Raw genomic sequence first — 13,461 nt, forward strand, 5'->3', positions numbered from 1 at the left:
TTCGGATCTGAAATAGGAGGTATACCCAACTGTTTTGGGTGTCCCATGAAGATGTATTTATCCGCTTTGGGTTCGAGCTTATTAGGATGAAACTTTTTCACATAAGCGTCGCAGCCCCAAACTTTCAAGAAACGACAGCTTAGGTTTCTCTAAACCATAGTTCATGCGGTGTCATCTCAATGGAATTATGTGGTGCCCTATTTAAAGTGAATGCGGTTGTCTCTAATTCCAAACCCATGAACAATAGTGGTAATTCTATAAGAGACATCATGGCATGCACCATATCCAATAGGGTGCAACTATGACGTTCGGACACACCATCACACTATGGTGTTCCAGGCGGTGTTAGTTGTGAAACAATTTCCACAATGTCTTAATTGTGTAGCAAACTCGCAACTCAGATATTCATCTCTATGATCATATCATAGACATTTTATTCTCTTGTCACGAAGATCTTCAACTTCACTCTGAAATTACTTGAACCTTTCAATAATTCAGACTTGTGTTTCATCAAGTAAATATACTCAGCATCTACTCAAATCATTTGTGAAGTAAGAACATAACGATATCCACTGCGTGCCTTGGCACTCATTGGACAACACACATCAAAATGCATTACTTCCAACAAGTTGCTTTCTTGTTCCATCTTACTGAAACGAGGCTTTTCAGTCATCTTGCCCATGTGGTATGATTTGCATGTCTCAAGTGATTTAGAATCAAGTGAGTCCAAATGATCCATCTGCATGGAGTTTCTTCATGCGCACATACCAATAGACATGGTTCGCATGTCTCAAACTTTTCAAAAAACGAGTGAGTCCAAAGATCCATCAACAGGAAGCTTCTTCATGCGTTTTATACCAATATGACTCAAATGGCAGTGCCACAAGCAGGTGGTACTATCATTACTATCTTATATCTTTTGGCATGAACATGTGTATCACTACGATCGAGATTCAATAAACCATTCATTTTAGGTGCAAGACCATTGAAGGTATTATTCAAATAAATAGAGTAACCATTATTCTCCTTAAATGAATAACCGTATTGCGATAGACATAATCCAATCATGTCTATGCTCAACGCAAACACCAAATAACAATTATTTAGGTTTACCACCAATCTCGATGGTAGAGGGAGCAGGCGATGCTTGATCACATCAACCTTGGAAACACTTCCAACACACATCGTCATCTCACCTTTAGCTAGTCTCCGTTTATTCCGTAGCTCTTTTATTCCGAGTTACTAACACTTAGCAACCGAACCGGTATCTTAATAACCTGGTGCTACCAGGAGTACTAGTAAAGTACACTAATACAATGTATATCCAATATTTTTCTGTCAACCTTGCCAGCCTTCTCATCTACCAAGTATCTAGGGTAGTTCGGCTTCAGTGACCGTTCCCTCATTACAGAAGCACTTAGTCTCGGGTTTGGGTTCAACCCTGGGTTTCTTCACTGGAGCAGCAACTGATTTGCCGTTTCATGATGTACCCCTTCTTGCCCTTGCCCTTCTTGAAACTAGTGGTTTCACTTACCATCAACAATTGATGCTCCTTCTTGATTTCTAATTTCGCGGTGTCAAACATCGCGAATAGCTCAAGGATCATCATATCTATCCCTGATTTGTTATAGTTCATCACGAAGCTCTAGTAGCTTGGTGGCAATGACTTTGGAGAAACATCACTATCTCATCTAGAAGATTAACTCCCACTCGATTCAAGTGATTGTAGTACCCAGACAATCTGAGGACATGCTCAATGATTGGGCTTTTCTCCCTTAGTTTGTAGGCTAAGAAGCTCGTCGGAGGTCTTATACCTCTTGACGTGGGCACGAGCCTGAAATCCCAATTTCAGTCCTTGGAACATCTCATATGTTCCGCGACGTTTCTAAAATGTTTTTAGCGCCTCAATTCCAAACTGTTTAACATTACTGAACTATCACGTAGTCATCAAAACGTGTATGTCAGATGTTCGCAACATTCGCGATGACGTTCGAGGTTCAGCACACCGAGCAGTGCATTAAGGACATAAGCCTTCTCCGCAGCAATGAGGACAATCCTCAATTTACGGACCCAGTCCGCATAATTGCTACTATTAACTTTCAACTATATTTTCTCTAGGAACATATCTAAAACAGTAGAACTAAAACGCAAGCTATGACATAATTTGCAAAGACCTTTTTACTATGTTCATGATAATTAAGTTCATCTAATGAACTCCCACTCAGATAGACATCCCTCTAGTCATCTAAGTGATACATGATCCGAGTCAACTAGGCCGTGTCCGATCATCACGTGAGACGGACTAGTCATCTTCGGTGAACATCTCCCTGTTGATCGTATCTACTATACGGCTCATGCTCGACCTTTCGGTCTCTTGTGTTCCGAGGCCATGTCTGTACATGCTAGGCTCGTCAAGTCAACCTAAGTGTTTCGCGTGTGTAAATTTGGCTTACACCCATTGTATGTGAATGTTAGAATCTATCACACCCGATCATCACGTGGTGCTTCGAAGCAACGGTCTTTAGCAACGGTGCACAGTTAGGGGGAACAGTTTCTTGAAATTATTATGAGGGACCATCTTATTTACTACCATCGTTCTAAGCAAATAAGATGCATAAACATGATAAACATCACATGTAATCAAATAGTGACATGATATGGCCAATATCATTTTGCTCCTTTTGATCTCCATCTTCGGGGCTCCATGATCATCATCGTCACCGGCATGACAGCATGATCTCCATCATCGTGTCTCCATGAAGTTGTCTCGCCAACTATTACTTCTACTACTATGGCTAATGGTTTAGCAATGAAGTAAAGTAATTACATGGCGTTATTCAGTGACACGCAGGTCATACAATAAATAAAGACAACTCCTATGGCTCCTGCCGGTTGTCATACTCATCGACATGCAAGTCGTGATTCCTATTACAAGAATATGATCAATCTCATACATCACATATATTTTATTCATCACATCCTTCTGGGCCATATCACATCACACGACATATGCTGCAAAAACAAGTTAAATGTCCTCTAATTGTTGTTGCAAGTTTTTACGTGGCTGCAGTTTCTAGCAAGATCATTTCTTACCTACGCCAAAACCACAATGTGATATGCCAATTTCTATTTACCCTTCATAAGGACCCTTTTCGTCGAATCTGATCTGACTAAAGTAGGAGAGACTGGCACCCGCTAGCCACCTTATGCAACAAGTGCATGTCAGTCGGTGGAACCTGTCTCACGTAAGTGTACGTGTAAGGTCGGTCCGGGCCGCTTCATCCCACAATACCGTCGAAACAAGATAGGACTAGTAACGGTAAGCATATTGAACAAAATCAACGCCCACAACAACTTGTGTTCTACTCGTGCATAGAATCTACGCAATAGACCTAGCTCTGATACCACTATTGGGGAACGTAGCACAAATTCAAAATTTTCCTACGTATCACCAAGATCAATCTAGGAGATTCTAGCAACGAGAGAGAGAGGGAGTGCATCTTCATACCCTTGAAGATCGCTAAGAGGAAGCATTGCAAGAACGCGGTCGGTGGAGTCATACACGACGCAATTCAGATCGCGGCCGAATCCGATCTAAGTACCGAACAACGGTGCCTCCGCGTTCAACACACGTACAACCCGGGGACGTCTCCTCCTTCTTGATCCAGCAAGGTGAGAGGAGAAGTTGAGGGAGAACTCCGACATCACAACAGTGTGGTGGTGATGGAGCTCGTGGTTCTCCGGTAGGGCTTCGCCAAGCACTATGGTGGAGGAGGAGCTGTTGGAGGAGGGAGAGGGCTGCGCCAGGGGAAGGGTGCGGCTGCCCTCTCTCTCCCTCACTATATATAGGGGGGAGGGAGGAGGAGGAGGAGCCCTAGGGTTCCCTAGGGGAGGGGCGGCGGCCATAGGGGAAACCCTAGATGGGTTTGGGCGCCCCCACCCTCTAGGAAACTTGCCCCCCAAGCCGGGAGGGGCGGCTACCCTAGGGGTGGCGCCCCCACCTCTCCTGGTTACGTGAGATGGGGTGGGAGGGGCACTCAGCCCCTTAGTGGGCTGATGTGACCCCTCCCCTTGGCCCATAAGGCCCCCCAACGCTGCCGGGGCCTCCGAAACCCCTTTCGGACACGCTGGTCATCACCTGGTACTCCCGGAACAATTCCGGACTCCAATACCCTTCGTCCAATATACCGATCTTCACCTCCGGACCATTCCGGAGCTCCTCGTCATGTTTGGGATCTCATTCAGGACTCCGAACAACCTTCGGTAACCACATACTATTTCCCATAACAACTCTAGCGTCACCGAACCTTAAGTGTGTAGACCCTACGGGTTCGGGAACCATGCAGACATGACCGAGACACCTCGTCGGCCAATAACCAACAACAGGATCTGGATACCCATGTTGACTCCCACATGTTCCACGATGATCTCATCGGATGAACCACGATGTCGGGGATTCAATCAATCCCGTATACAATTCCCTTTGTCAGTCGGTACGTTACTTGCCCGAGATTCGATCGTCGGCATCCCAATACCTCGTTCAATCTCGTTACCGGCAAGTCACTTTAATCGTTCCATAATGCATGATCCGGTGACTAACAACTTAGTCACATTGAGCTCATGATGATGCATTACCTAGTGGGCCCAGAGATACCTCTCCGTCATACGGAGTGACAAATCCTAGTCTTGATTCATGCCAACCCAACAGACACTTTCGGAGATACCCGTAGTGCACCTTTATAGCCACCCAGTTACGTTGTGACGTTTGGCACACCCAAAGCATTCCTACGGTATCCGGGAGTTGCACAATCTCATGGTCTAAGGAAATGATACTTGACATTAGAAAATCTTTTAGCAAACGAACTACACGATCTTGTGCTATGCTTAGGATTGGGTCTTGTCCATCAAATCATTCTCCTAATGATGTGATCCCGTTATCAATGACATCCAATGTCCATGGTCAGGAAACCATGGCCATCTGTTGATCAACGAGCTAGTCAATTAGAGGCTCACTAGGGACATGTTGTGGTCTATGTATTCACACATGTATTGCGGTTTTCGGTCAACACAATTATAGCATGAATAATAGACAATTATCATGAACAAGGAAATACAATAATAACCATTTTATTATTGCCTCTAGGGCATATTTCCAACAAGCATTTAGTCCAGCAATGGTCCATTCTTAGATATGGAGTGTACATTTGGTTATGAAGCGGTAGAGTAGGGTGTGGTTTGGTTTTAGTCCCGAAGAAGGTTTCCTAACCATGTTCTTAGTCCAGTGCGGATTAATCAAGTTGTAATACTTCATAGTAGTGGTTCCAAATACTATTCTTGAAATAAATTTGGTCTGCATGGGAGACGCTGAAACATATATTTGCTTTTGACAAGAATTTGAAGCTTAGGAAGGTTAACTGAATTCTTAAATTTATATTTAAGTTTCGTCGGAGTCTGGACAAGATTCAGAACAATTACGTCACTAGTTAGAAGTTTCATAATTTTTTAAACATCGCTAGTTAGAAGTTCCTGAAAAATTTCAGCGAGTGCTGAAATATTTTGGCCGAAAGGCAAATATTGCAGTGAGTGCCGAATCTCACCGAAGCGAAAACCATGGTGTCATGCCATCTTGAGCAGCACCAGACATGATTCATTATGAGGAGAAAAGGTATGAGCACGGATGGGCAATAAAATAGCTTCACAAGAAAAAAGAAAATAGTTCACGTGTGAACAGTTAATCCTAGTTGACTTTAGTACCGGATGTTGGTTATCATCATGTGGTGGCAATGGTGGGCTCAGTGCAACAAAGTCCGAGAGGGAGACAAACCGAGCCGATGGATCACACGCAATTTGCTGCTAGGGTTGCATGCACGGCCGGAGAGTACCAGGGGTGTTTCTGCAAAACAACCTCCCCGCCAGCAAGCGCGCCTCGCTGGTCCCATCCTCCAGAGGATATGATTAAATTCAATGTGGACGGGGCATTCATTGAAGATGGCATGCAAGGGGGATGGGGCATGGTTGTGCGGGATCACACAGGAGAGGTGGTGGCTGTGCGGGCTGGACGCGTTGATCATGCCGCGGATGCTTGCCCTAAAAAAAATAAAGCTTAATGCTTGCCCTCAAAAAATAAATAATAAAAGCGGTCCAGTTCTTTGGCTGTTTTTCAAAGAAATGGGAACTATATCTTTTTGACGATCGTGATTCTCAGGAGACCTAAGTGTTGTTACGTGGTGGGTCCCCTCCTTTGATTTCCTCCAACCGAAGAAATCTATACGTGGATATATGCCCGGGTTGTTACGATCCCTATAAATAGGGATCCTTTGAAACCTCATAGATCATAGTTCGTCCTTCTGCGCCGCCCAAAGCAGCAAGACCGAAGGACGGAGCAACCCAGGAATCCAGCAAGACCGAACGACGGAGCCAAACATGAATCCTCAGGTAACTCCACACGATCTCCTCCTGCAACCGCTGCTATTTTCGTGCCACGATCTTAATCCCATGATCTCTTGCTGCAACCCCACTCGTTGTTTGCATATTCATGTAACTCAGCATGTTTTTAAACAAATTAAGTCGGGGGGCGTTATGGGAGGGCGCTAGGATTTGTTTCCTACCAGATTGGCAGTTCATTGATTAATTCCAGGCTAAATCTTAGGTTCTGGTCTTGTCGATGCCAATTAGGGCAGCGGCCGCTTGCCTTCTTTTTTCCTTCCGCAGGAGTTATGGAAGGCATCGATGGCCCATGTTTTAATTCTATACTACTGACCATGATTAGCGCCTAGAGTTTAGGAGACCACGCTTGGATAGTTTTTTATTTTCGAATCTTGATTTTATTTCAGATCATCGCCTTGCAATGGAGATTACCTTATATGACCGTTCAAACCTAACCAAGCTGAATCTAATGCTAGTATTTGCACATTCATGGAACTCAGCTTGCTTGTAAACAAATTACCTCATGAAGTAGCGTAGAGCATAATTTTTATGTTGGTATATATAAGCTGTATTCATCTGTATGAGTGTTTAAATTGTATACCATGCTGAATCTAATCACACTTGCACATCCATTGAACCCAGTATGCTTCTTTTCCGCCACATGAGGAGTTCATAAAGGGATTAAACACGCAGCAAAGGATGTACATCCAGTTGATAGGACTGGGTGGACTTCTCAAGACACCTAGCATCAAATTAAGATGTGTACTGTGCATGTCCATCGCTAATTCATATGATGCAGAGCAGGATGCCTTTATCATCAACGGGAGACCATGTAGGATCACACTAGAAGATGTAGCGCATATAACAGGCATGCCCTGCCATGGGAAGAAGCACGTTCCTTCAAATCTTGATGATAATATGGAGTTGTGGAAGAAACTGAAAGACCGTAATGACACCAAAATAACTTTCAAACGATTGCTAGCCAAGATGAAAGGCGACAACACACCAAATTTTGTCAGGCCATTTGTCTTGTACACCATAGGCAAATATGTATGCCGAACAAAAGAGGAGTATGTGGATAACAAATATATTGGGATTGTTAGAAACGTTGAGACGATAAAGGGCACAAATCTTGGACAGCTAATGCTTGACTATCTTATGGATAGCGTGAAGAATTTTGTAAATGGCGAGGCAATTCTGGAGGGGAATCTAGCACTGCTGCAGGTAACTCATAGTAATGCAATTATCACATGTCCTAACATACATTACATAATGTACGAGAATATTTGTAAACTGCTTTTGTTGTCATGCAGACATGGTACTACGAGAAGTTCGGAGTGCACCAATTCGACTCTAGCATCTCATATGAATCAAGGTTAAGGCCGCTGATCCAGAACTAGAGCGAGGAGAAGGCAAAAAAGGTTGACAATATAATCCAGAATAATTATCTGGGAGTTGGAGAGGTAAAATGTCAGCACATTGCCTGGATTATGTAACATGTATATTTTCTAAATCATACTAACGACACTAAACTGCAGTATGTTGAGGACCTGATGAGGCCTTTCATTCCAGCACGAGATGGTATGCTGGCCAAATCGAAGACTGGCGCTCAGGTAAATGAGTTACATCAAGCACCCAATATATATTGTAACATTGCAACTAGTATGAAGTTATATGATTCTAACTGTTTCAAAGTCTCAGATGAAGGTACTCGTTGGACGTGTTTTGACTGATTTGCAAGAAGTTGCCTCCCTCGTGCGGGAGGCTGGTGCACAACAAGTTGATAGGATGTGCACCCTTGAAAAGAAAATGGATGAGTGCCTTAGGCGTACCCATACAAATGGCAAGTTCACGGAGGACCTCATCAAAGAATTGAACGTAAGCCTAGAATTATGAGATTAGTATATGTAATTGGAAATTTACGTGTACAAGGTTTTTTCTAAATTAGTTTACTATGAAAACACCCCAGACTAACATGTAGTTTTTAAAGACAAAACGCAACGGAATATTTCTAGGACTGGAGGACATACATCTTTCTGACCTCGGGGCACCTTCACACCCAATGGAGGCCTCTGTTAAGAATGCTGAATAGGCTTCTTACCAGGGGAAACAAAATGATGTCATGGAGGTCGCTGCTAAGCACCATTGTAAGCAGGGAATAAATAATGATGACATGGATCCCCCAATGAAGAACCTTGATGAAGAGTTTGATGTACGCATGTTAACTTAATTATGAAACAATCATTGTCGCTTCAGAAATAACATGTGATCTTGCACGTACAGGATGAAGCATTAGAAAGAGCTGAAAGAAAAATCAAACAGAATCTCAGTGGTATTCATAAGCTTTTGAAAGAGGTGGATGATATCCAGGGTGCTCCTAGTTTGGATAAGCAAATGCATTCCAAAGCCACCATAAGCCTTGAAGAATTCCAGGTGATGCACATTTTACCTATAATTGTGCAAGAATCTGCTAAAGGCTAACATGCGGTTTATTTCGTATGACAGATTCCGTTCAACATATGGAGTAAGCAACACTCTGTGAAGGCTACAGGATCGCGACAGCCCGAAGAGCCCCGTGCCTTCGCAGATGATGACATCCATGATGAACCCTTACGAAAGCAGCAAGAAGTAAGTGTGGTTGAATCGACGCCACCAAATCAAGGGGGCGAAAAGAAAAATGTGGTATTGCAATTATTTAAGAATGACGAGTATGCTTCGTACGATACTGAGAAGAAAAAAAGGAAAAACAAGACTCCATAAGAGTCTACAAATGGTTCTGAGGACACAAACAATAAAAATAGGAAAATCGGCTCTAGCAACTTAAAAAAGAGGTCAGAAGTTAATGAAACCTCGAGGGACCAGCTAGATGTGGTTCGACAAGATTTCGTGGCGTCACTGATCAATAGTACAAATCAAGAAAAACAAATGGTCTCAGTTGATGACATTGTCGTGCTATCGAAGCATTTGCAATGCCTCACCCAAAAAGATGGACCTGAAGAAGCCGTATGGTTGGGTGACGAAGTAAGATATTTCACAAATTAGTTTATGAAGTTTAAATTTTGTACAATACAATTATCTTGATTATTGTTGTAGGTGGTTGATGCTGTGATCCAGCTCATGCGTCATGATGACCCAATTGACACAAGGGACGGCCAACTGGTTTACATTGAGAGGGTGGCCGGCGTCGCTAAGCTCGAAAGAGACGGTAGGATAGAGGAGTGCTACGAGGACGCTTTGGCAGGCATTCCTGGAACAACACAAGGCACCAGCTACCTGAAACATGATATGGTATTTTAACTTGACTTTGAACATATTTTTTATTACTATACACGTTGATCTAATTATCTGTGCAATCCAGGTTTTCCTACCTACGAACAACCAAGGCGTCCACTGGTTACTTGTGGTCGTAAACCCCAGAAGGAAGGAGATTCATGTTCTTGATTCACTTTTCCACTGTATGATACCCAAAGAAGTACATAACATGGTGAGAATTTCAACATATTTAATTATAACAAAGGATTTGACATCGTATGTAAGTATTAGTCGTAGGCAACTTCTCATCCCATTGGGCTTGCAGGTACGTGGGATGGAAGCACATCTGAGAGCAGCGAGGCGAGTCAATGGGATAGAAAGCAATGCATGGGAAGACATTAACGTGACGCAATGGCTAGTACGGAACATTAAAGTGCCAAAATCCGATGAAACGTCAGTAAAAAATATTAGCTATTGTTTTTGTTTTAGATTGCTAATATCTGAAATGCTGATCTAACAACATAAAATGTTGCAGTTCATGTTGTGCACTGTACATGCTGAAGAACATCGAATTATTTACGGGACTAAAGCTGAGCAAGCAGTATGACGAAGTACATAGAGTAACACCTAAATTTTTGTCATTTTCTGAAGGTAAAGGAACGATACTAACATATCCTTGCATGCAGGAGTACATCGAGAAATTCAGAAAGAGCTACCTGTTGTGCTTGTCGATGCACCCTACAACAAAATGAAGTACATGAATAGGTTCAAGCAGTACCATGCTAGGCTATCGGATGCAACTGCGGTTGAAGATGACGAAGATGCAAGCAGTTAGTCCAGCAGTGTGGAGTGTTCATTTGGCCATAAAGCGATAGAGTAGGGTGTGGTTGGGTTTTAGTCCCGAAGAAGGTTTCCTAGCCGTGTTCTTAGTCCATTGCACATGAGTCAAGTTGTAAAACTTCAATAATACTGGTTACTATATTTGGCTTGAAATAAATTTGGTCTCTACGGGATCTCGTAGAAATCTATATTTTCTTTTTAGTACCATGTGACAGTAATGGTGCCTGGGGCAACCCTAGAAGAATAGTGGATTATGATATGTCTATTTTCATACGAGAGAAAAAGCAATCCCAGCTATGTCTCGTAGGTAGGCCGCAAAGCCAAAAAAATAGAGCATATGATAACAAGAGTAAAGCACGTATCATAGGGGGCCTCTGCAGGTGCTGCAAAGCTGAATTGAAGCGGTCACCTTGAGGAGCACAGTAGTGTGGCCATGGTACATCCATCCTGCCTCACGGAATCACATAGCATGTTCTGTCATAGGCCTGCAAAACAAAGGAAAAATTACTACTTGTACTAACCCTGTCAAGTGTGTGCATGTAACAAATGTTGGACATAACTAAACACGAAAGAATGAAATGCAACATATGGAAGAATCAAATGCTCATCCCTTTCTCTCTACTTTTTGCGAGGACCATTACTCTCCCTTTAACAAGGCTAAAACATCATAATAAGAATTAACAGCAATCTTGAAAAGGTGGATATCCCATGTGAATCTAATTTTTCATATAAAGCATATGCCAAGTCTGTTGATCCCAGTCCAACAATTGCACAAGAAGAAGCGAGCATCATAAATATTGAGCAACACAAGCTATGAATTGTTTATAGTACATTCCAAAATTAATAGCTTATCATCTCTATTAATCTCCAAATCTCACCTATCAGCCAAATTGAAAGAATACATGTTGAATGCAACGATTGAACGTTCGTAGATCATGCAGTCGGGGCTGGACGAATGAGGTTGGCCGTCGAGGCCGGCGGCCGGCTTCATCTAGCCCGGCAGAATATGATCCATACCCAACCACCTTGCCATCGGACGAGATGCATGGCCAGATCAAAACTGCAGCCATGGCTGAGAAATGATATGAGGTGGGATGGCGCCGACTCTTTGCCGGCGGCCGCCGTGGGGAGTGCAGTGGGCCTTCTCTAGTGTTCGTTGAAAAGGTGGTGCAAGATCGCGAGGGAATTGGGGTGGAGGAAGGGAGGGGCCGCGACGCTCGGCTAGATCCTACCGGCGACGAGGGAGGGAGGGGCCGCGACGCGCGGCTAGATCCTGCCGGCGGCGAGGGAGGGAGGGGCCGCGACGAGCGGCTAGATCCTGCCGGCGAGGATTAAAACCCTAGCGGCGGCGAGGAATAAACCCTAGCGAACAGGATAAAAATCGAACCGAAAATAGCCCTGAAATTTGTACCGAGAATACCCTCGAAATATTTGGGAGGGAAAATCAGATCAGTTCGAAATATTTTTTCTCCCAAAAATGCCCCTTAGGGTCTGATATAATACACGTGACATCAGCGTATTGCATCGAATCTAGACCGTCGAATTCGCTCCGACAGACGGTCCATATCGTCCGGATGCACTGTAAAATGACTCATTTCATATACACCGACTCGCTGCCTGCTCTTGAGATCGATAGCAACCCAAGTGAAGCACGTTTAGATGTGACGACGGCTGGCCATCTCCTCGTGGAAGCGGATAGGTACAATGTCAAGAGGTTAAAACTGATATGTGAGCACAAGTAATGCAACCACATTGATGCGAACATGGTGGCAACCAGTTTGACCTTAGCTGAGCAGCATAGCTGCAGTGGACTCAAGGAAGCTTGTCTACAGTTCCTTGCTTCTCCCACAAATCTGGAGGCGATGATGGCAAGCGATGGCTATGGGCATCTGAAAAGCAGTTGCCCATCTGTCCTCAAAGAGCTGGTTGCTAGGCTACTGCCGGATACAATGAAAGCGGCCAAAGGATATTATCATGACCATTTAGTAGTATGGCTCACGACCATCGCACATAGGTTAGTTTAGTATATATGCATGCTTCAACTTACTTCTCTATATGTGGTTGCATGTGTGCCTTGGCAAAGAAAGGGAACCCATCTATGACTATAATGCAGGCAATCTTCTGTGTTTTCTATTTGCCGAGACACATCAGTTTTCTGCTTTCTGTAGTTTATCTATTTGCCAATGTTTTTCAGTAGTAAGGACATCAACTGTTCCATCTATGTGAAACTCTGTTGTGCTAGAAAAGTTTTGGACGAGTTCTTCATTTTAGAAGACAACATGTGCATCATATATAATTCCTGTTTATTCAGTCTCGGGCTGACTTTGGAAGCAAAGGTACCATCCTTCTATTTTGCCCGTTTTTTCTCTTCATTGTGAGATAGAAAGTTTTGGATGGGCTGAAGTAGTCTTCCGTGGGTTAATGACAGTATTTCTACGAATTTCGAATCGTTTGTTCGCCTTTGCTTCCTTGCTTAATTTTTTTGTAGAACTTGAGAAACCTTAGCTTGTGTACCTCGATTATTAATATTTGGGCTCATATAAATATGGTCATATCGTTCTACACAGGTTGTGTTAAATTCTGACAAGGAAATCTACACTGTCCCAGGTGTAGCAGTACACCTTTCAGAATTGGGAGTCCTGTCTTGTGAAACTAGCACGGAGGGTAATTTAGGCTGTGGGAGTTTGTGAGTTGTGAGCTACTGAGCTGCTCATCACAGAACTTAGTTCTCTATGTATAGTTGCTTCAGCTTAGTTCTGTATGTATGGTTGCACGTGTGCCTCGGCAGAAAAAGGGCATCTATCTATGACTATGCTGCAAGTAGGATGGCATTGATTGGGCATTGCCTATGTTTTATGTTTTCCTATATTTTTTAGTAGCAAGGACTTCAATTGTTCTATCTATTTTGAAGCCAGGGGAGAGAGCCCCCTTCTTCTTCTTCTT

General features: G+C 43.4%; 1 pseudogene; it reads left to right on the forward strand.

Moving 5' to 3' along the window:
- The window catches only part of LOC123042822 (uncharacterized), a 38,488-nt pseudogene extending 25,984 nt beyond the window's left edge, over positions 1-12,504 (forward strand).
- The last annotated feature ends 957 nt before the right edge of the window (positions 12,505-13,461 follow it).

Source organism: Triticum aestivum, chromosome 2B (genome assembly GCF_018294505.1).
Source record: "Triticum aestivum cultivar Chinese Spring chromosome 2B, IWGSC CS RefSeq v2.1, whole genome shotgun sequence".
Classification (NCBI taxonomy): Eukaryota; Viridiplantae; Streptophyta; class Magnoliopsida; order Poales; family Poaceae; genus Triticum; species Triticum aestivum.